At 45.4% G+C, this 23,935-nt stretch overlaps 1 pseudogene; it reads left to right on the top strand.

Annotated features, from left to right (window-relative positions):
• Positions 1-23,935, top strand: part of LOC127918146 (centrosomal protein of 89 kDa-like) — a 119,050-nt pseudogene that overhangs the window by 80,565 nt on the left and 14,550 nt on the right.

Here is a 23,935-nt window from a genome sequence, read left to right as displayed (position 1 = left end):
GTTATTCACTGTGTCTGTTTCTACTCAGAGAGATAACGTAGTGACTTATCCACGTAGAGGTTATTCACTGTCTGTTTCTACTCAGAGAGATAACGTAGTGACTTCTCCACATAGAGGTTATTCACTGTGTCTGTTTCTACTCAGAGAGATAACGTAGTGACTTCTCCAAGTAGAGGTTATTCACTGTGTCTGTTTCTACTCAGAGAGATAACGTAGTGACTTCTCCTTGTAGAGGTTATTCACTGTGTCTGTTTCTACTCAGAGAGATAACGTAGTGACTTCTCCACGTAGAGGTTATTCACTGTGTCTGTTTCTACTCAGAGAGATAACGTAGTGACTTCTCCACGTAGAGGTTATTCACTGTCTGTTTCTACTCAGAGAGATAACGTAGTGACTTCTCCACGTAGAGGTTATTCACTGTGTCTGTTTCTACTCAGAGAGATAACGTAGTGACTTCTCCACGTAGAGGTTATTCACTGTGTCTGTTTCTACTCAGAGAGATAACGTAGTGACTTCTCCACGTAGAGGTTATTCACTGTCTGTTTCTACTCAGAGAGATAACGTAGTGACTTCTCCACGTAGAGGTTATTCACTGTTAGCCTGGCTGACTGTTCAGAGACGGGTTAGCCTGGCTGACTGACTAATCAGTGTGGCTGACTGTTTAGAGACGGGTTAGTGTGGCTGACTGCTCAGAGATGGGTTAGCCTGGCTGACTGCTCAGAGACCGGTTAGCCTGGCTGACTGCTCAGAGACAGGTTAGCGTGGCTGACTGCTCAGAGACGGGTTAGCCTGGCTGACTGCTCAGAGACAGGTTAGCCTGGCTGACTGCTCAGAGACAGGTTAGCCTGGCTGACTGCTCAGAGACGGGTTAGCCTGGCTGACTGCTCAGAGACGGGTTAGCCTGGCTGACTGCTCAGAGACGGGTTAGCCTGGCTGACTGCTCAGAGACGGGTTAGCCTGGCTGACTGCTCAGAGACGGGTTAGCCTGGCTGACTGCTCAGAGACGGGTTAGCCTGGCTGACTGCTCAGAGACAGGTTAGCCTGGCTGACTGACTGCTCAGAGACGGGTTAGCCTGGCTGACTGCTCAGAGACGGGTTAGCGTGGCTGACTGCTCAGAGACAGGTTAGCCTGGCTGACTGCTCAGAGACAGGTTAGCCTGGCTGACTGACTGCTCAGTGTGGCTGACTGTTCAGAGACGGGTTAGCCTGGCTGACTGCTCAGAGACGGGTTAGCCTGGCTGACTGACTGCTCAGTGTGGCTGACTGTTCAGAGACAGGTTAGCCTGGCTGACTGCTCAGAGACAGGTTAGCCTGGCTGACTGCTCAGAGACAGGTTAGCCTAGCTGACTGACTGCTCAGTGTGGCTGACTGTTCAGAGACGGGTTAGCCTGGCTGACTGCTCAGAGACAGGTTAGCCTGGCTGACTGACTGCTCAGTGTGGCTGACTGCTCAGAGACGGTTTAGCCTGGCTGACTGTTCAGAGACGGGTTAGCGTGGCTGACTGCTCAGAGACAGGTTAGCCTGGCTGACTGCTCAGAGACAGGTTAGCCTGGCTGACTGCTCAGAGACGGGTTAGCCTGGCTGACTGTTCAGAGACAGGTTAGCCTGGCTGACTGACTGCTCAGTGTGGCTGACTGCTCAGAGACAGGTTAGCCTGGCTGACTGCTCAGAGACAGGTTAGCCTGGCTGACTGCTCAGAGACAGGCTAGCCTGGCTGACTGCTCAGAGACGGGTTAGCCTGTCTGACTGCTCAGAGACGGGTTAGCCTGTCTGACTGCTCAGAGACGGGTTAGTGTGGCTGACTGTTCAGAGACAGGTTAGCCTGGCTGACTGCTCAGAGACGGGTTAGCCTGGCTGACTGACTGCTCAGTGTGGCTGACTGTTCAGAGATGGGTTAGCCTGGCTGACTGCTCAGAGACGGGTTAGTGTGGCTGACTGTTCAGAGACAGGTTAGCCTGGCTGACTGCTCAGAGACAGGTTAGCCTGGCTGACTGACTGCTCAGTGTGGCTGACTGTTCAGAGATGGGTTAGCCTGGCTGACTGCTCAGAGACAGGTTAGCCTGGCTGACTGCTCAGAGACGGGTTAGCCTGTCTGACTGCTCAGAGACGGGTTAGTGTGGCTGACTGTTCAGAGACAGGTTAGCCTGGCTGACTGCTCAGAGACGGGTTAGCCTGGCTGACTGACTGCTCAGTGTGGCTGACTGTTCAGAGATGGGTTAGCCTGGCTGACTGCTCAGAGACGGGTTAGTGTGGCTGACTGTTCAGAGACAGGTTAGCCTGGCTGACTGCTCAGAGACAGGTTAGCCTGGCTGACTGACTGCTCAGTGTGGCTGACTGTTCAGAGACGGGTTAGCCTGGCTGACTGCTCAGAGACAGGTTAGCCTGGCTGACTGCTCAGAGACGGGTTAGCCTGGCTGACTGCTCAGAGACGGGTTAGTGTGGCTGACTGCTCAGTGTGGCTGACTGTTCAGAGACAGGTTAGCCTGGCTAACTGACTGCTCAGTGTGGCTGACTGCTCAGAGACAGGTTAGCCTGGCTGACTGCTCAGAGACAGGTTAGCCTGGCTGACTGCTCAGAGACAGGCTAGCCTGGCTGACTGACTGCTCAGCCTGGCTGACTGCTCAGAGACGGGTTAGCCTGGCTGACTGCTCAGAGACAGGTTAGCCTGGCTGACTGCTCAGAGACGGGTTAGCCTGGCTGACTGCTCAGAGACGGGTTAGTGTGGCTGACTGTTCAGAGACAGGTTAGCCTGGCTGACTGCTCAGAGACGGGTTAGCCTGGCTGACTGACTGCTCAGTGTGGCTGACTGTTCAGAGATGGGTTAGCCTGGCTGACTGCTCAGAGACAGGTTAGCCTGGCTGACTGACTGCTCAGTGTGGCTGACTGTTCAGAGACGGGTTAGCCTGGCTGACTGCTCAGAGACAGGTTAGCCTGGCTGACTGCTCAGAGACGGGTTAGCCTGGCTGACTGCTCAGAGACGGGTTAGTGTGGCTGACTGACTGCTCAGTGTTGGCTGACTGTTCAGAGACAGGTTAGCCTGGCTGACTGACTGCTCAGTGTGGCTGACTGTTCAGAGATGGGTTACCCTATGGTGAAGCCCATTGGTGGAGAGTGGACTGTAGCCTTGGACAGGTTAGCCTGGCTGACTGCTCAGAGACAGGTTACCCTGGCTGACTGCTCAGAGATGGGTTACCCTATGGTGAAGCCCATTGGTGGAGAGTGGACTGACTGTTCAGAGATGGGTTACCCTATGGTGAAGCCCATTGGTGGAGACTGTAGCCTTGGACAGGTGTTTTATTCATGGGTAGATTGCTATTTCTGTCGTGAGTTTATTTTTGGACTTGGCTCTAGTCTGTGCATTATTAAATCCAGTCAAATCCAACTGTGACTTCTATACACACCATGAGATATTCAGAGGATGGAGAGAGAGAGATGGGGCTTAGATGGAGAGAGAGATGGAGAGAGAGATGGGGTTAGATGGAGAAAGAAGGGGGTTTGATGGGTAGAGAAGCGGGGTTAGATGGGAAGAGCAATGGGGAGAGAAGGGGGTTAGAGGGAGAAAGATGGGGTGATAGAGATGGGGAGGGAGAAGAGGGAGCGATGGAGAGAGGGGTGTTAGATGAAGAGGGGTTAGAGATGGAGAGGGAGAAGGGGGTGGGAGGGGTAAAGAATGGGATGGGAGAGAAGGAGAGAGAAGAGGGGTTAGAGGGAGAGAGATGAAGGGGATGGGAGAGATGGAGAGAGAGAAGAGGGGTTAGAGGGAGAGAGAGAAGAGGGGGTTAGAGGGAGAGAGATGGAGAGAGAGAAGAGGGGTTAGAGTAAGAGAGATGGAGAGAGAGAAGAGGGGTTAGAGGGAGAGATGGAGAGAGAGAAGAGGGGTTAGAGTAAGAGAGATGGAGAGAGAGAAGAGGGGTTAGAGGGAGAGAGATGGAGAGAGAGAAGAGGGGATAGAGGGAGAGAGATGGAGAGAGAGAAGAGGGGTTAGAGGGAGAGAGATGGAGAGAGAGAAGAGGGGTTAGAGGGAGAGAGATGGAGAGAGAGAAGAGGGGTTAGAGGGAGAGAGATGGAGAGAGAGAAGAGGGGTTAGAGGAGAGAGATGGAGAGAGAGAAGAGGGGGTTAGAGGGAGAGAGATGGAGAGAGAGAAGAGGGATAGAGGGAGAGAGATGGAGAGAGAGAAGAGGGGTTAGAGGGAGAGAGATGGAGAGAGAGAAGAGGGGTTAGAGGGAGAGAGATGGAGAGAGAGAAGAGGGGTTAGAGGGAGAGAGATGGAGAGAGAGAAGAGGGTTAGAGGGAGAGAGATGGAGAGAGAGAAGAGGGGATAGAGGGAGAGAGATGGAGAGAGAGAAGAGGGGTTAGAGGGAGAGAGATGGAGGGAGAGAAGAGGGGTTAGAGGGAGAGAGATGGAGAGAGAGAAGAGGGGTTAGAGGGAGAGAGATGGAGAGAGCGAAGAGGGGTTACAGGGAGAGAGATGAATGAGGGAGAGAAGAGGGGTTAGAGGGAGAGAGATGGAGAGAGAGAAGAGGGGTTAGAGGGAGAGAGATGGAGAGAGAGAAGAGGGGTTAGAGGGAGAGAGATGGAGAGAGAGAAGAGGGGTTACAGGGAGAGAGATGAATGAGGGAGAAGGGGGAGAGGTGGATGAGAGAGATTGTTTGTTGAGGAAGAGAGATCGCATACCAGGCAGTAGAACTTTGGCGGTAATACTGTTATTATTGAAGATTATTTATAGGAGTTGAAAAAAGAATCCGGTCTGGTCGTAAATAATAATGTCTGCTAGGATCTATTTTATCATATGAGCAGTACATTTAGACAACACCGAAGGGTGAGGGGCCTCCAATGTGTTTTAATAGACCGGGTCTTTTTACTGCCCCGCCCCTCTACTTCCTGGCTGGAAGGTTCATTGTTGATTTGCACAGCAGCAGCTCTGCTCTCTCCTCTGCTGTCTCTCTGAGGACCGACTGACACCCTAGAGGGAGGAAGAGGACCGACTGACACCCTAGAGGGAGGGGAGCGGTGGCTGAATCTCTGTGGAAGAGGACCGACTGACACCCTAGAGGTGGCTGTCTCTCTGTGGAAGAGGACCGACTGACACCTAGAGGGAGGAAGAGGACCGACTGACACCCTAGAGGGAGGAAGAAGACCGACTGACACCCTGGAGGGAGGAAGAGGACCGACTGACACCTAGAGGGAGGAAGCGGTGGCTGTCTCTCTGAGGACCGACTGACACCCTAGAGGAGGGAGCGGTGGCTGTCTCTCTGAGGACCGACTGACACCCTAGAGGGAGGAAGAGGACCGACTGACACCCTAGAGGGAGGAAGAGGACCGACTGACACCCTAGAGATGGCTGTCTCTCTGAGGACCGACTGACACCCTAGAGGGAGGAAGCGGTGGCTGTCTCTCTGTGGAAGAGGACCGACTGACACCCCAGAGGTGGCTGTCTCTCTGTGGAAGAGGACCGACTGACACCCTAGAGGTGGCTGTCTCTCTGTGGAAGAGGACCGACTGACACCCTAGAGGTGGCTGTCTCTCTGTGGAAGAGGACCGACTGACACCCTAGAGGGAGGGAGCGGTGGCTGTCTCTCTGAGGAAGAGGACTGGCTGACACCCTAGAGGTGGCTGTCTCTCTGAGGAAGAGGACCGACTGACACCCTAGAGGGAGGGAGAGGTGGCTGTCTCTCTGAGGAAGAGGACCGACTGACACCCTAGAGGGAGGAAGAGGACCGACTGACACCCTAGAGAGAGGAGAGGTGGCTGTCTCTCTGAGGAAGAGGACCGACTGACACCCTAGAGGTGGCTGTCTCTCTGTGGAAGAGGACCGACTGACACCCTAGAGGGAGGGAGCGGTGGCTGTCTCTCTGAGGAAGAGGACTGGCTGACACCCTAGAGGTGGCTGTCTCTCTGAGGAAGAGGACCGACTGACACCCTAGAGGGAGGGAGAGGTGGCTGTCTCTCTGAGGAAGAGGACCGACTGACACCCTAGAGGGAGGAAGAGGACCGACTGACACCCTAGAGAGAGGGAGAGGTGGCTGTCTCTCTGAGGAAGAGGACCGACTGACACCCTAGAGGTGGCTGTCTCTCTGTGGAAGAGGACCGACTGACACCCTAGAGGGAGGGAGCGGTGGCTGTCTCTCTGAGGAAGAGGACTGGCTGACACCCTAGAGGTGGCTGTCTCTCTGAGGAAGAGGACCGACTGACACCCTAGAGGGAGGAAGAGGACCGACTGACACCCTAGAGAGAGGGAGAGGTGGCTGTCTCTCTGTGGAAGAGGACCGACTGACACCCTAGAGAGAGGGAGAGGTGGCTGTCTCTCTGAGGAAGAGGACCGACTGACACCCTAGAGAGAGGGAGAGGTGGCTGTCTCTCTGTGCTAATGAGCTGTTGTCACTTGGAGAGATGGAGAGAAACCTTTGCTTTCAATCCCCTAAGTAGCAGTAGGGGAAATACCCTGTGCATGGTTTACTGTTTCAGACATTTCCCTGGCTATGTCGTCAAGTAACCATAGTAACACACCAATAGGTTTTGCCAACATGCAACTTCCCCCAACATGTCTCTGTTTTCTCTAAATGCCGGTGGGAGGATTCCTTGTTTCCTGCTCATTCCCTTCTGATTACGAGGAATCCTCCAACCGGGATTTCTGTTAAAAAAAACACCCATATTACTTTGAAGTAACACCCCTAGGAAACACGGCACGGTTTGGTATTCACACCCCTGCTTTGGGAAATACTGTTGAAGGAATTCATAAAGTCATCTAGTTCCCATCACTCGTAACCACCTCGAATAACACAACACCCACATCAACGCCCTGTCAGAGCCCAGCTGCCTCTGAGGTAAGTAGTGGGCTGATGTTCCATGTAGTGTGCTGCTGGGGACAATGGCACCTAGTGTAGTGTGCTGCGGGGGACAATGGAACCTAGTGTAGTGTACTGCTGGGGACAATGGAACCTAGTGTAGTGTGCTGCTGGGGACAATGGAACCTAGTGTAGTGTGCTGCTGGGGACAATAGAATCTAGTGTAGTGTGCTGCTGGGGACAATAGAATCTAGTGTAGTGTGCTGCTGGGGACAATAGAACCTAGTGTAGTGTGCTGCTGGGGACAATAGAACCTAGTGTAGTGTGCTGCTGGGGACAATAGAACCTAGTGTAGTGTGCTGCTGGGGTCAATAGAACCTAGTGTAGTGTGCTGCTGGGGACAATAGAACCTAGTGTAGTGTGCTGCTGGGGACAATAGAACCTAGTGTAGTGTGCTGCTGGGGACAATGGAATCTAGTGTAGTGTGCTGCTGGGGACAATGGAATCTAGTGTAGTGTGCTGCTGGGGACAATAGAACCTAGTGTAGTGTGCTGCTGTTCTGCACAGGTGTGAATTTATTGTGATGGTGTAGACTATATTACATGGATTTATTGTGATGGTGTAGGTAGACTATATTACATGGATTTATTGTGATGGTGTAGACTATATTACATGGATTTATTGTGATGGTGTAGACTATATTACATGGATTTATCGTGATGGTGTAGACTATATTACATGGATTTATTGTGATGGTGTAGGTAGACTATATTACATGGATTTATTGTGATGGTGTAGGTAGACTATATTACATGGATTTATTGTGATGGTGTAGGTAGACTATATTACATGGATTTATTGTGATGGTGTAGGTAGACTATATTACATGGATTTATTGTGATGGTGTAGGTAGACTATATTACATGGATTTATTGTGATGGTGTAGGTAGACTATATTACATGGATTTATTGTGATGGTGTAGACTATATTACATGGATTTATTGTGATGGTGTAGACTATATTACATGGATTTATTGTGATGGTGTAGGTAGGCTATATTACATGGATTTATTGTGATGGTGTAGGTAGACTATATTACATGGATTTATTGTGATGGTGTAGACTATATTACATGGATTTATTGTGATGGGGTAGGTAGACTATATTACATGGATTTATTGTGATGGTGTAGACTATATTACATGGATTTATTGTGATGGTTTAGACTATATTACATGGATTTATCGTAATGGTGTAGACTATATTACATGGATTTATTGTGATGGTGTAGACTATATTACATGGATTTATTGTGATGGTGTAGGTAGACTATATTACATAGATTTATTGTGATGGTGTAGACTATATTACATGGATTTATTGTGATGGTGTAGGTAGACTATATTACATGGATTTATTGTGATGGTGTAGGTAGGCTATATTACATGGATTTATTGTGATGGTGTAGACTATATTACATGGATTTATTGTGATGGTGTAGACTATATTACATGGATTTATTGTGATGGTGTAGACTATATTACATGGATTTATTGTGATGGTGTAGACTATTATATGGATTTATTGTGATGGTGTAGACTATATTACATGGATTTATTGTGATGGTGTAGGTAGACTATATTACATGGATTTATTGTGATGGTGTAGGTAGGCTATATTACATGGACTTATTGTGATGGTGTAGGTAGACTATATTACATGGATTTATTGTGATGGTCTAGGCTATATTACATGGATTTATTGTGATGGTGTAGACTATATTACATGGATTTATTGTGATGGTGTAGACTATATTACATGGATTTATTGTGATGGTGTAGGTAGACTATATTACATGGATTTATTGTGATGGTGTAGGTAGTCTATATTACATGGATTTATTGTGATGGTGTAGGTAGACTATATTACATGGATTTATTGTGATGGTGTAGGTAGACTATATTACATGGATTTATTGTGATGGTGTAGACTATATTACATGGATTTATTGTGATGGTGTAGGTAGACTATATTACATGGATTTATTGTGATGGTGTAGACTATATTACATGGATTTATTGTGATGGTGTAGACTATATTACATGGATTTATTGTGATGGTGTAGGTAGGCTATATTACATGGACTTATTGTGATGGTGTAGACTATATTACATGGATTTATTGTGATGGTGTAGGTAGACTATATTACATGGATTTATTGTGATGGTGTAGACTATATTACATGGATTTATTGTGATGGTGTAGACTATATTACATGGATTTATTGTGATGGTGTAGACTATATTACATGGATTTATTGTGATGGTGTCGACTATATTACATGGATTTATTGTGATGGTGTAGACTATATTACATGGATTTATTGTGATGGTGTAGGTAGGCTATATTACATGGATTTATTGTGATGGTGTAGACTATATTACATGGATTTATTGTGATGGTGTAGACTATATTACATGGATTTATTGTGATGGTGTAGTCTGTAGACTATATTACATGGATTTATTGTGATGGTGTAGACTATATTACATGGATTTATTGTGATGGTGTAGGTAGGCTATATTACATGGATTTATTGTGATGGTGTAGGTAGGCTATATTACATCGATTTATTGTGATGGTGTAGGTAGGCTATATTACATGGATTTATTGTGATGGTGTAGACTATATTACATGGATTTATTGTGATGGTGTAGACTATATTACATGGATTTATTGTGATGGTGTAGTCTGTAGACTATATTACATGGATTTATTGTGATGGTGTAGACTATATTACATGGATTTATTGTGATGGTGTAGACTATATTACATGGATTTATTGTGATGGTGTAGACTATATTACATGGATTTATTGTGATGGTGTAGACTATATTACATGGATTTATTGTGATGGTGTAGGTAGACTATATTACATGGATTTATTGTGATGGTGTAGACTATATTACATGGATTTATTGTGATGGCGTAGGTAGGCTATATTAAATGGATTTATTGTGATGGTGTAGGTAGGCTATATTACATGGATTTATTGTGATGGTGTAGACTATATTACATGGATTTATTGTGATGGTGTAGACTATATTACATGGATTTATTGTGATGGTGTAGACTATATTACATGGATTTATTGTGATGGTGTAGGTAGGCTATATTACATGGATTTATTGTGATGGTGTAGGTAGGCTATATTACATGGATTTATTGTGATGGTGTAGGTAGGCTATATTACATGGATGTATTGTGATGGTGTAGACTATATTACATGGATTTATTGTGATGGTGTAGTCTGTAGACTATATTACATGGATTTATTGTGATGGTGTAGACTATATTACATGGATTTATTGTGATGGTGTAGACTATATTACATGGATTTATTGTGATGGTGTAGACTATATTACATGGATTTATTGTGATGGTGTAGGTAGACTATATTACATGGATTTATTGTGATGGTGTAGACTATATTACATGGATTTATTGTGATGGTGTAGACTATATTACATGGATTTATTGTGATGGTGTAGACTATATTACATGGATTTATTGTGATGGTGTAGGTAGGCTATATTACATGGATTTATTGTGATGGTGTAGACTATATTACATGGATTTATTGTGATGGTGTAGACTATATTACATGGATTTATTGTGATGGTGTAGACTATATTACATGGATTTATTGTGATGGTGTAGGTAGGCTATATTACATGGATTTATTGTGATGGTGTAGGTAGGCTATATTACATGGATTTATTGTGATGGTGTAGGTAGGCTATATTACATGGATTTATTGTGATGGTGTAGGTAGGCTATATTACATGGATTTATTGTGATGGTGTAGGTAGGCTATATTACATGGATTTATTGTGATGGTGTAGGTAGGCTATATTACATGGATTTATTGTGATGGTGTAGGTAGGCTATATTACATGGATTTATTGTGATGGTGTAGACTATATTACATGGATTTATTGTGATGGTGTAGACTATATTACATGGATTTATTGTGATGGTGTAGTCTGTAGACTATATTACATGGATTTATTGTGATGGTGTAGACTATATTACATGGATTTATTGTGATGGTGTAGGTAGGCTATATTACATGGATTTATTGTGATGGTGTAGGTAGGCTATATTACATGGATTTATTGTGATGGTGTAGGTAGGCTATATTACATGGATTTATTGTGATGGTGTAGACTATATTACATGGATTTATTGTGATGGTGTAGACTATATTACATGGATTTATTGTGATGGTGTAGTCTGTAGACTATATTACATGGATTTATTGTGATGGTGTAGACTATATTACATGGATTTATTGTGATGGTGTAGGTAGACTATATTACATGGATTTATTGTGATGGTGTAGACTATATTACATGGATTTATTGTGATGGTGTAGACTATATTACATGGATTTATTGTGATGGTGTAGGCTATATTACATGGATTTATTGTGATGGTGTAGGCTATATTACATGGATTTATTGTGATGGTGTAGGTAGGCTATATTACATGGATTTATTGTGATGGTGTAGGTAGACTATATTACATGGATTTATTGTGATGGTGTAGGTAGACTATATTACATGGATTTATTGTGATGGTGTAGACTATATTACATGGATTTATTGTGATGGTGTAGGTAGACTATATTACATGGATTTATTGTGATGCTGTAGACTATATTACATGGATTTATTGTGATGGTGTAGACTATATTACATGGATTTATTGTGATGGTGTAGGTAGGCTATATTACATGGACTTATTGTGATGGTGTAGGTATACTATATTACATGGATTTATTGTGATGGTGTAGACTATATTACATGGATTTATTGTGATGGTGTAGACTATATTACATGGATTTATTGTGATGGTGTAGACTATATTACATGGATTTATTGTGATGGTGTAGACTATATTACATGGATTTATTGTGATGGTGTAGACTATATTACATGGATTTATTGTGATGGTGTAGACTATATTACATGGATTTATTGTGATGGTGTAGGTAGGCTATATTACATGGATTTATTGTGATGGTGTAGACTATATTACATGGATTTATTGTGATGGTGTAGACTATATTACATGGATTTATTGTGATGGTGTAGTCTGTAGACTATATTACATGGATTTATTGTGATGGTGTAGGTAGGCTATATTACATCGATTTATTGTGATGGTGTAGGTAGGCTATATTACATGGATTTATTGTGATGGTGTAGACTATATTACATGGATTTATTGTGATGGTGTAGACTATATTACATGGATTTATTGTGATGGTGTAGTCTGTAGACTATATTACATGGATTTATTGTGATGGTGTAGACTATATTACATGGATTTATTGTGATGGTGTAGACTATATTACATGGATTTATTGTGATGGTGTAGACTATATTACATGGATTTATTGTGATGGTGTAGACTATATTACATGGATTTATTGTGATGGTGTAGGTAGACTATATTACATGGATTTATTGTGATGGTGTAGACTATATTACATGGATTTATTGTGATGGTGTAGGTAGGCTATATTAAATGGATTTATTGTGATGGTGTAGGTAGGCTATATTACATGGATTTATTGTGATGGTGTAGACTATATTACATGGATTTATTGTGATGGTGTAGACTATATTACATGGATTTATTGTGATGGTGTAGACTATATTACATGGATTTATTGTGATGGTGTAGGTAGGCTATATTACATGGATTTATTGTGATGGTGTAGGTAGGCTATATTACATGGATTTATTGTGATGGTGTAGGTAGGCTATATTACATGGATGTATTGTGATGGTGTAGACTATATTACATGGATTTATTGTGATGGTGTAGTCTGTAGACTATATTACATGGATTTATTGTGATGGTGTAGACTATATTACATGGATTTATTGTGATGGTGTAGACTATATTACATGGATTTATTGTGATGGTGTAGACTATATTACATGGATTTATTGTGATGGTGTAGGTAGACTATATTACATGGATTTATTATGATGGTGTAGACTATATTACATGGATTTATTGTGATGGTGTAGACTATATTACATGGATTTATTGTGATGGTGTAGACTATATTACATGGATTTATTGTGATGGTGTAGGTAGACTATATTACATGGATTTATTGTGATGGTGTAGACTATATTACATGGATTTATTGTGATGGTGTAGACTATATTACATGGATTTATTGTGATGGTGTAGACTATATTACATGGATTTATTGTGATGGTGTAGGTAGGCTATATTACATGGATTTATTGTGATGGTGTAGGTAGGCTATATTACATGGATTTATTGTGATGGTGTAGGTAGGCTATATTACATGGATTTATTGTGATGGTGTAGGTAGGCTATATTACATGGATTTATTGTGATGGTGTAGGTAGGCTATATTACATGGATTTATTGTGATGGTGTAGGTAGGCTATATTACATGGATTTATTGTGATGGTGTAGGTAGGCTATATTACATGGATTTATTGTGATGGTGTAGACTATATTACATGGATTTATTGTGATGGTGTAGACTATATTACATGGATTTATTGTGATGGTGTAGTCTGTAGACTATATTACATGGATTTATTGTGATGGTGTAGACTATATTACATGGATTTATTGTGATGGTGTAGGTAGGCTATATTACATGGATTTATTGTGATGGTGTAGGTAGGCTATATTACATGGATTTATTGTGATGGTGTAGGTAGGCTATATTACATGGATTTATTGTGATGGTGTAGACTATATTACATGGATTTATTGTGATGGTGTAGACTATATTACATGGATTTATTGTGATGGTGTAGTCTGTAGACTATATTACATGGATTTATTGTGATGGTGTAGACTATATTACATGGATTTATTGTGATGGTGTAGGTAGACTATATTACATGGATTTATTGTGATGGTGTAGACTATATTACATGGATTTATTGTGATGGTGTAGACTATATTACATGGATTTATTGTGATGGTGTAGACTATATTACATGGATTTATTGTGATGGTGTAGACTATATTACATGGATTTATTGTGATGGTGTAGGTAGACTATATTACATGGATTTATTGTGATGGTGTAGACTATATTACATGGATTTATTGTGATGGGGTAGGTAGACTATATTACATGGATTTATTGTGATGGTGTAGACTATATTACATGGATTTATTGTGATGGTTTAGACTATATTACATGGATTTATCGTAATGGTGTAGACTATATTACATGGATTTATTGTGATGGTGTAGGTAGACTATAGTTCATTACCAGGTCTGTGTTGCTGGTTCATTACCAGGTCTGTGTTGCTGGTTTATTACCAGGTCTGTGTTGCTGGTTCATTACCAGGTCTGTGTTGCTGGTTTATTACCAGGTCTTTGTTGCTGGTTCATTACCAGGTCTGTGTTGCTGGTTTATTACCAGGTCTGTGTTGCTGGTTCATTACCAGGTCTGTGTTGCTGGTTCATTAACAGGTCTGTGTTGCTGGTTCATTAACAGGTCTGTGTTGTGTTGCTGGTTCATTACCAGGTCTGTGTTGTGTTGCTGGTTCATTACCAGGTCTGTGTTGCTGGTTCATTACCAGGTCTGTGTTGCTGGTTCATTACCAGGTCTGTGTTGCTGGTTCATTAACAGGTCTGTGTTGCTGGTTCATTACCAGGTCTGTGTTGTGTTGCTGGTTCATTAACAGGTCTGTGTTGTGTTGCTGGTTCATTACCAGGTCTGTGTTGCTGGTTCGTTACCAGGTCTGTGTTGTGTTGCCGGTTCATTACCAGGTCTGTGCTGCTGGTTCATTACCAGGTCTGTGTTGTGTTGCTGGTTCATTACCAGGTCTGTGTTGTGTTGCTGGTTCATTAACAGGTCTGTGTTGTGTTGCTGGTTCATTACCAGGTCTGTGTTGCTGGTTCATTACCAGGTTTGTGTTGCTGGTTCATTACCAGGTCTGTGTTGCTGGTTCATTAACAAGTCTGTGTTGTGTTGCTGGTTCATTACCAGGTCTGTGTTGCTGGTTCAGTAACAGGTCTGTGTTGCTGGTTCATTACCAGGTCTGTGTTGCTGGTTCATTAACAGGTCTGTGTTGCTGGTTCATTACCAGGTCTGTGTTGTGTTTCTGGTTCATTAACAGGTCTGTGTTGCTGGTTCATTACCAGGTCTGTGTTGTGTTGCTGGTTCATTACCAGGTCTGTGTTGTGTTGCTGGTACATTACCAGGTCTGTGTTGCTGGTTCATTACCAGGTCTGTGTTGTGTTGCTGGTTCATTACCAGGTCTGTGTTGCTGGTTCATTACCAGGTCTGTGTTGTGTTGCTGGTTCATTACCAGGTCTGTGTTGCTGGTTCATTAACAGGTCTGTGTTGCTGGTACATTAACAGGTATGTGTTGTGTTGCTGGGTCATTAACAGGTTTGTGTTGCTGGTTCATTACCAGGTCTGTGTTGCTGGTTCATTAACAGGTCTGTGTTGCTGGTACATTAACAGGTCTGTGTTGCTGGTTCATTACCAGGTCTGTGTTGTGTTGCTGGTTCATTACCAGGTCTGTGTTGCTGGTTCATTACCAGGTCTGTGTTGTGTTTCTGGTTCATTACCAGGTCTGTGTTTCTGGTTCATTACCAGGTCTGTGTTGCTGGTTCAGTAACAGGTCTGTGTTGTGTTTCTGGTTCATTAACAGGTCTGTGTTGTGTTGCTGGTTTATTACCAGACAGCAGTATTTAGAGGTAGATTGTTAATATCCTGAGGCAAACTGATGACTTCAGACTGTGTTTTTCTTTAAGACCACATCATCACATCACTGCTGCTACTGCTGCTGTTCCCACGCTCAGCCCTGCTTCACTCAGCCCTGCTTCACTCAGCCCTGCTTCACTCAGCCCTGTTTTACTCAGCCCTCTTTTACTCAGCCCTCTTTTACTCAGCCCTCTTTTACTCAGCCCTCTTTTACTCAGCCCTCTTTTACTCAGCCCTCTTTTACTCAGCCCTCTTTTACTCAGCCCTCTTTTATTCTGCCCTGTTTTACTCAGCCCTCTTTTACTCAGCCCTGTTTCACTCAGCCCTGTTTCACTCAGCCCTGTTTTACTCAGCCCTGTTTTATTCAGCCCTGCTTTACTCACCCTGGCTGGGGGACAGTGGATGACGTGTATGAATGCCTGGCTGGGCTGCTGGCCAGTGGATGAAGTTTATGAATGCCTGGCTGGGCTGCTGGCCAGTGGATGAAGTTTATGAATGCCTGTATGGGCTGCTGGACAGTGAATGAAGTTAATGAATGCCTGGCTGGGCTGCTGGCCAGTGGATGACGTGTATGAATGCCTGGCTGGGCTGCTGGCCGGTGGATGAAGTTTATGAATGCCTGGCTGGGCTGGGGGACAGTGGATGAAGTTTATGAATGCCTGGCTGGGCTGGGGGACAGTGGATGAAGTTTATGAATGCCTGTATGGGCTGCTGGACAGTGAATTAAGTTAATGAATGCCTGGCTGGGCTGGGGGACAATGGATGAAGTTTATGAATGCCTGGCTGGGCTGGGGGGCAGTGGATGAAGTTTATGAATGCCTGTATGGGCTGCTGGACAGTGAATGAAGTTAATGAATGCCTGGCTGGGCTGGGGGACAGTGGATGAAGTTAATGAATGCCTGGCTGGGCTGGAGGACAGTGGATGAAGTTTATGAATGCCTGGCTGGGCTGCTGGACAGTGAATGAAGTTAATGAATGCCTGGATGGGCTGGTGGACAGTGGATGAAGTTAATGAATGCCTGGCTGGGCTGGGGGACAGTGGATGAAGTTAATGAATGCCTGGCTGGGCTGGGGGACAGTGGATGAAGTTAATGAATGCCTGGCTGGGCTGGGGGACAGTGGATGAAGTTAATGAATGCCTGGCTGGGCTGGGGGACAGTGGATGAAGTTAATGAATGCCTGGCTGGGCTGGGGACAGTGGATGAAGTTTATGAATGCCTGGCTGGGCTGGGGGACAGTGGATGAAGTTAATGAATGCCTGGCTGGGCTGGGGGACAGTGGATGAAGTTAATGAATGCCTGGCTGGGCTGGGGGACAGTGGATGAAGTTTATGAATGCCTGGCTGGGCTGGGGGACAGTGGATGAAGTTAATGAATGCCTGGCTGGGCTGGGGGACAGTGGATGAAGTTTATGAATGCCTGGCTGGGCTGGGGGACAGTGGATGAAGTTAATGAATGCCTGGCTGGGCTGCTGGACAGTGCTCTCACACACAGACACACTAACACACATACTGAGACAAACACACTACCTAACACATTAGAAGTTAAAACAAGTACCCCTCTCTCTCCCTTCCCCAAATCCTTACCTTCCCTGCAGTAGGTCCAGTGTCTGGGTACTCCAGTGGTCCAGTGTCTGGGTACTCCAGTGGTCCAGTGTCGGGGTACTCCAGTGTTCCAGTGTCTGGGTACTACAGTGGTCCAGTGTCTGGGTATTCCAGTGGTCCAGTGGCTCAGTGGTCCAGTGTCTGGGTACTCCAGTGGTCCAGTGTCTGGGTACTCCAGTGGTCCAGTGTTTGGGTACTCCAGTGGTCCAGTGTCTGGGTACTCCAGTGGTCCAGTGTCTGGGTACTCCAGTGGTCCAGTGTCTGGGTACTCCAGTGGTCCAGTGGCTCAGTGGTCCAGTGTCTGGGTACTCCAGTGGTCCAGTGTCTGAGTACTTAATAGCTTAGTTATCCTATGCTCCTCGAGGTGCTGGTAGTAGTGGTGGTGCTAAATGTCCGTTCTGTGGTGGAGCCATCCCCCTGACAGGGTCTCTCCTCTCACTCACAGGGAGCCGGCAGTCTAACCGTCTCCTCTCTCTCTCTTTCCCTCCAGGAGCAGGCAGCGGTCTGACCCTCTCTTCCTCCCCCCTCCAGCCATCTAAGCGTCTCTGTCCTCTCTCTCTCTCTCTCTCTCTCTCTCTCTCTCTCTCTCTCTCTCTCTCTCTCTCTCTCTCTCTCTCCTCTCTCTCTCGCTCTCTCGCTCTCTCTCTCTCTCTCTCTCTCTCTCTCTCTCTCCTCTCTCTCTCTCCAGGAGCAGGCAGCGGTCTGACTGTCTCCTCTTCTCCCCCTCCAGGTGTACAAGAAGCAGGCAGCCTGCAGCCTGGGGGTTCTGGGCCAGAGGCTGGTGGAGCAGGAGGAGGACTTTGCAGGAGGGCAGCCTCCTACCAGACAGAAATACAGCACCTCCAGAGGCTTCTACGAGACAAACAGCACGACCTGGACGGAGTGCTGCGGCAGAAAAGGTACCAGCCAGGGAAACAGGCAGCCAGCCAGGCAGCTACTCAGCCAGGGAAACAGGCAGCCAGCCAGGGAAACAGGCAGCCAGCCAGGGAAACAGGCAGCCAGCCAGGCAGCTACTCAGCCAGGGAAACAGGCAGCCAGCCAGGTGGGGAGGCAGCTACTCAGCCAGGGAAACAGGCAGACAGTCAGAGAACCAGGCAGCCAGCCAGGCAGCTACTCAGCCAGGGAAACAGGCAGACAGTCAGAGACCCAGGCAGCCAGCCAGGCAGCTACTCAGCCAGGGAAACAGGCAGACAGTCAGAGAACCAGGCAGCCAGCCAGGCAGCTACTCAGCCAGGGAAACAGGCAGACAGTCAGAGACCCAGGCAGCCAGCCAGGCAGCTACTCAGCCAGGGAAACAGGCAGACAGTCAGAGAACCAGGCAGCCAGCCAGGCAGCTACTCAGCCAGGGAAACAGGCAGGCAGAGAGACAGTAGCCGAGTCACACACAGGCAGGAGTAGTGAGCAGGCAGGCAGCCGAGTCACTAGCAACGCAAACCAATGACAGGCCCCCGGAGGGAGCGCAAGGTGGGGAGGAGGGGGAGTCAGCAAGCGCTTCTGCCTGGGCAAGACAAGAACAGCTGCAGACTGTTTCTCTGTCTCTCTCTCACAGTCACTCTCCCTCTCTGTGTCACTCTCTCTCTCTGTTGTTCTCTTAATGCTGTTCTCTCGCTGTTGCTCTCTCTCTCTTTCTGATGTCCTCAATTGTCTTTCTTTAGTGCTCTCTCTCTCTCTCTCTCTCACTCTTTTATGCTCTCCTCTCTTTCCCTCCCCTTTCTCTCTCTCTCTCTCTCTCTCTCTCTCTCTCTCTCTCCGCTTTCCCTGCCCTTTCTCTCTCTCCACTTTTCATCCCCTTTCTCTCTCTTTCTCTGTATCTCTCTCTCTCTTTAGTTCATGCTATTTTAATATTGAACCATCTAAATTCAGTTATTTTAACAGTAGCATGACAGAATTGATCCAACATTCCCCAAGCCTCCTACGGTACAGAGCAGGAGGACGATGACTTGGCAACAAAGAAAGTTTGAGTGATTTGATTTGGGCGATTCTGAGAGCATTCAATCATATTGTGAATGTCGATTTGGCTTGATAAATTTCTCCCTGAGATGAAGCTGTCTGTGATTGTTTGTCCGTCTATCAAGTCGGTCAAGCTGTCTGCCTGTCCATCAAATGAAATGTATTTATATAGCCCTTCGTACATCAGCTGATATCTCAAAGGGCTGTACAGAAACCCAGCCTAAAACCCCAAACAGCAAGCAATGCAGGTGTAGAAGCACGGTGGCTAGGAAAAACTCCCTAGAAAGGTCAAAACCTAGGAAGAAACCTATTTAGGAACCAGGCTATGAGGGGTGGCCAGTCCTCTTCTGGCTGTGCCGGGTGGAGATGGAGATTATAACAGAACATGGCCAAGATGTTCAAATGTTCATAAATGACCAGCATGGTCCAATAATAATAAGGCAGAACAGTTGAAACTGGAGCAGCAGCACGGCCAGGTGGACTGGGGACAGCAAGGAGTCATCATGTCAGGTAGTCCTGGGGCATGGTCCTAGGGCTCAGGTCCTCCGAGAGAGAGAAAGAAAGAAGGAGAGAATTAGAGAGCGCACACTTAGATTCACACAGGACACCGAATAGGACAGGAGAAGTACTCCAGATATAACAAACTGACCCAAGCCCCCCGACACAAACTACTGCAGCATAAATGCTGGAGGCTGAGACAGGAGGGGTCAGGAGACACTGTGGCCCCATCCGAGGACACCCCCGGACAGGGCCAAACAGGAAGGATATAACCCCACCCACTTTGCCAAAGCACAGCCCCCACACCACGAAAGGGATATCTTCAACCACCAACTTACCATCCTGAGACAAGCCATCTGTCTGGCTGTCTGCCCATTTGTCTGTCTGTCTTTCTATCTATAGGGAGAGACCTTTAGTCTAGAATGCTCTCTGCTGACATCTGTAGTAGTTTATATTTTAATAATTGTTGTTTATTACATTTTATTACATTTGTGATGGATGACTTTTCTAGTAGTTGATGTAGTGTGTGTCGTGACTACCATTAATGTGGATGTAGTCTGTGTCGTGACTACCATTAATGTGGATGTAGTCTGTGTCGTGACTACCATTAATGTGGATGTAGTCTGTGTCGTGACTACCATTAATGTGGATGTAGTCTGTGACGTGTCGTGACTACCATTAATATGGATGTAGTCTGTGTCGTGACTACCATTAATGTGGATGTAGTCTGTGTCGTGACTACCATTAATGTGGATGTAGTCTGTGTTGTGACTACCATTAATGTGGATGTAGTCTGTGTCGTGACTACCATTAATGTGGATGTAGTCTGTGTCGTGACTACCATTAATGTGGATGTAGTCTGTGTCGTGACTACCATTAATGTGGATGTAGTCTGTGTTGTGACTACCATTAATGTGGATGTAGTCTGTGTCGTGACTACCATTAATGTGGATGTAGTCTGTGTCGTGACTACCATTAATGTGGATGTAGTCTGTGTCGTGACTACCATTAATGTGGATGTAGTCTGTGTCGTGACTACCATTAATGTGGATGTAGTCTGTGTCGTGACTACCATTAATGTGGATGTAGTCTGTGTCGTGACTACCATTAATGTGGATGTAGTCTGTGTCGTGACTACCATTAATGTGGATGTAGTCTGTGTCGTGACTACCATTAATGTGGATGTAGTCTGTGTCGTGACTACCATTAATTTGGATGTAGTCTGTGTCGTGACTACCATTAATGTGGATGTAGTCTGTGTCGTGACTACCATTAATATGGATGTAGTCTGTGTCGTGACTACCATTAATGTGGATGTAGTCTGTATCGTGACTACCATTAATGTGGATGTAGTCTGTGACGTGACTACCATTAATGTGGATGTAGTCTGTGACGTGACTACCATTAATGCGATGACGGCTATTCATCAAATTATTACGATTAAATTAATCATATAACAAATAATTAAGTATTCATTTGGGGCACCGTAGAAAAGTTTATTTTAACAAGTTTGCAGTTTCCCGAATTAACTCAAAAATATCAGAATATATTGATATACTGTCATCCATCATTAATTTGCTCCTATTTCAGTCTCATTCTGATACGTCGTAATATCCTATATATCTGCACAAACCCTAGTCTCCATGAGGAATCAGCGATAAATAATGCAGCCAATTTGTGTATTTACTAAATAACTAAAAATCACACACACAGGATAGATTATACACTGATTACGAACACGGTGCAATGAAAAGTCCCTAGTGGACTAACCCGATATGACGGCTTGTTACACAATGAAAAGTCCCTAGTGGACTAACCTGATATCACGGCTTGTTACACAATGAAAAGTCCCTAGTGGACTAACCCGATATGATGGCTTGTTACACAATGAAAGGTCCCTAGTGGACTAACCCGATATGACGGCTTGTTACATAATGAAAGGTCCCTAGTGGACTAACCTGATATGACGGCTTGTTCCACAATGAAAGGTCCCTAGTGGACGAACCCGATATGACGGCTTGTTACATAATGAAAAGGGTTGGGAAAAGAAAGAGCGACAAAGAAATTAAACTATCGTACATACAGTTGAATAATACGCTCATCGTGAAAATATGGATAGTTATCACCCTAACAACCGCTCATTTGGATTTAGAAATGCAATGTACATATTTACGCTTGTATGTCTTTGTCGTCTCTCTCTGTTGAAATCGCCCGATCCGTCTGTGACGAATAGTTCGACATAAAGTCTCTGGTTGCCCACCATGTCCTTTGTTCTGGAAGTGTCTGTTTAGAATGGAAAAACGGCAAACCACATGGTGGTGGAAGGGAAATGCTCTTCCCGTCTCGTCCACCGTTAGACTGAATCCTTCAAAGGTACACACGTGGTGGTCCTCGGTCGAGTTTACTAGACTACAATGAAAAGTCCCTAGTGGACTAACCCGATACAAAGGCTTAAACAATCTGGGGGGAAAAGGGGCGTTCCCTCCTTTTGGCATAATGTCACGTGGGCGTGGTTACCGACTGGGTAAAACTTTACATGAAAAATAATTATAATTTAGAAGGCTAAAATCACATTTCATCTTCTCACAAATAGTTTCATATTTAATCGTATAAGTTCCCCAACATTTAGATCTGATAACTAGGACGTATACATTGTTAGAATTACCATTATTTGGTTACACCGTTCTTAATGATATCACAAAACAACAACTTATTTGACATGATTTTTGTTTTGAGCCCCACCAACCATTTCCCACATTCTGTCTGTCTGACTGTCTGTCTGTCTCTCTGTCTGACTGTCTGTCTCTCTGTCTGTCTGACTGTCTGTCTCTCTGTCTGACTGTCTGTCTCTCTGTCTGACTGTCTGTCTGTCTCTCTCTCTCTCACCAACCATTTCCCACATTCTGTCTGTCTGTCTGACTGTCTGACTGTCTGTCTGTCTCTCTCTCTCACCAACCATTTCCCACATTCTGTCTGTCTGACTGACTGTCTGACTGTCTGACTGTCTCTCTCTGTCTGTCTGTCTGTCTCTCTCTCTCTCTCACCAACCATTTCCTACATTCTGTCTGTCTGACTGTCTGTCTGACTGTCTGTCTGTCTCTCTCTCTCCATGATAACATCTCAGTAGTGTTGTCATCTGTTCCTGTGTTCCTGTAACCTGATAGTTCATCTCTGCAAGCATTCCCCTGTGCTATATCAACCCCAACCAGACAGTGGTGCTGTACCAACCCCAACCAGACAGTGGTGCTGTACCAACCCCAACCAGACAGTGGTGCTGTACCAACCCCAACCAGACAGTGGTGCTGTATCAACCCCAACCAGACAGTGGTGCTGTATCAACCCCAACCAGACAGTGGTGCTGTACCAACCCCAACCAGACAGTGGTGCTGTACCAACCCCAACCAGACAGTGGTGCTGTACCAACCCCAACCAGACAGTGGTGCTGTACCAACCCCAACCAGACAGTGGTGCTGTACCCAACACAGACATTCCCCTGTTCTATACCAACCCCAACCAGACAGTGGTGCTGTACCAACCCCAACCAGACAGTGGTGCTGTACCAACTCCAACCAGACAGTGGTGCTGTACCCAACACAGACATTCCCCTGTTCTATACCAACCCCAACCAGACAGTGGTGCTGTACCAACCCCAACCAGACAGTGGTGCTGTACCAACTCCAACCAGACAGTGGTGCTGTACCCAACACAGACATTCCCCTGTTCTATACCAACCCCAACCAGACAGTGGTGCTGTACCAACCCCAACCAGACAGTGGTGCTGTACCAACCCCAACCAGACAGTGGTGCTGTACCCAACACAAAGACATTCCCTTTCTATACCAACCCCAACCAGACAGTGGTGCTGTACCAACCCCAACCAGACAGTGGTGCTGTACCAACCCCAACCAGACAGTGGTGCTGTACCAACCCCAACCAGACAGTGGTGCTGTACCAACCCCAACCAGACAGTGGTGCTGTACCAACCCCAACCAGACAGTGGTGCTGTACCAACCCCAACCAGACAGTGGTGCTGTACCAACCCCAACCAGACAGTGGTGCTGTACCAACCCCAACCAGACAGTGGTGCTGTACCAACCCCAACCAGACAGTGGTGCTGTACCAACCCCAACCAGACAGTGGTGCTGTATCAACCCCAACCAGACAGTGGTGCTGTACCAACTCCAACCAGACAGTGGTACTGTACCAACCCCAACCAGACAGTGGTGCTGTACCCAACACAGACATTCCCCTGTTCTGTGTGGATCTATCTGAACTCTGCCTATGTCTGGACACGCACGCA

Source organism: Oncorhynchus keta, unplaced genomic scaffold (genome assembly GCF_023373465.1).
Source record: "Oncorhynchus keta strain PuntledgeMale-10-30-2019 unplaced genomic scaffold, Oket_V2 Un_contig_13387_pilon_pilon, whole genome shotgun sequence".
Classification (NCBI taxonomy): Eukaryota; Metazoa; Chordata; class Actinopteri; order Salmoniformes; family Salmonidae; genus Oncorhynchus; species Oncorhynchus keta.
This window is presented reverse-complemented; position numbering and strand designations above follow the sequence as displayed.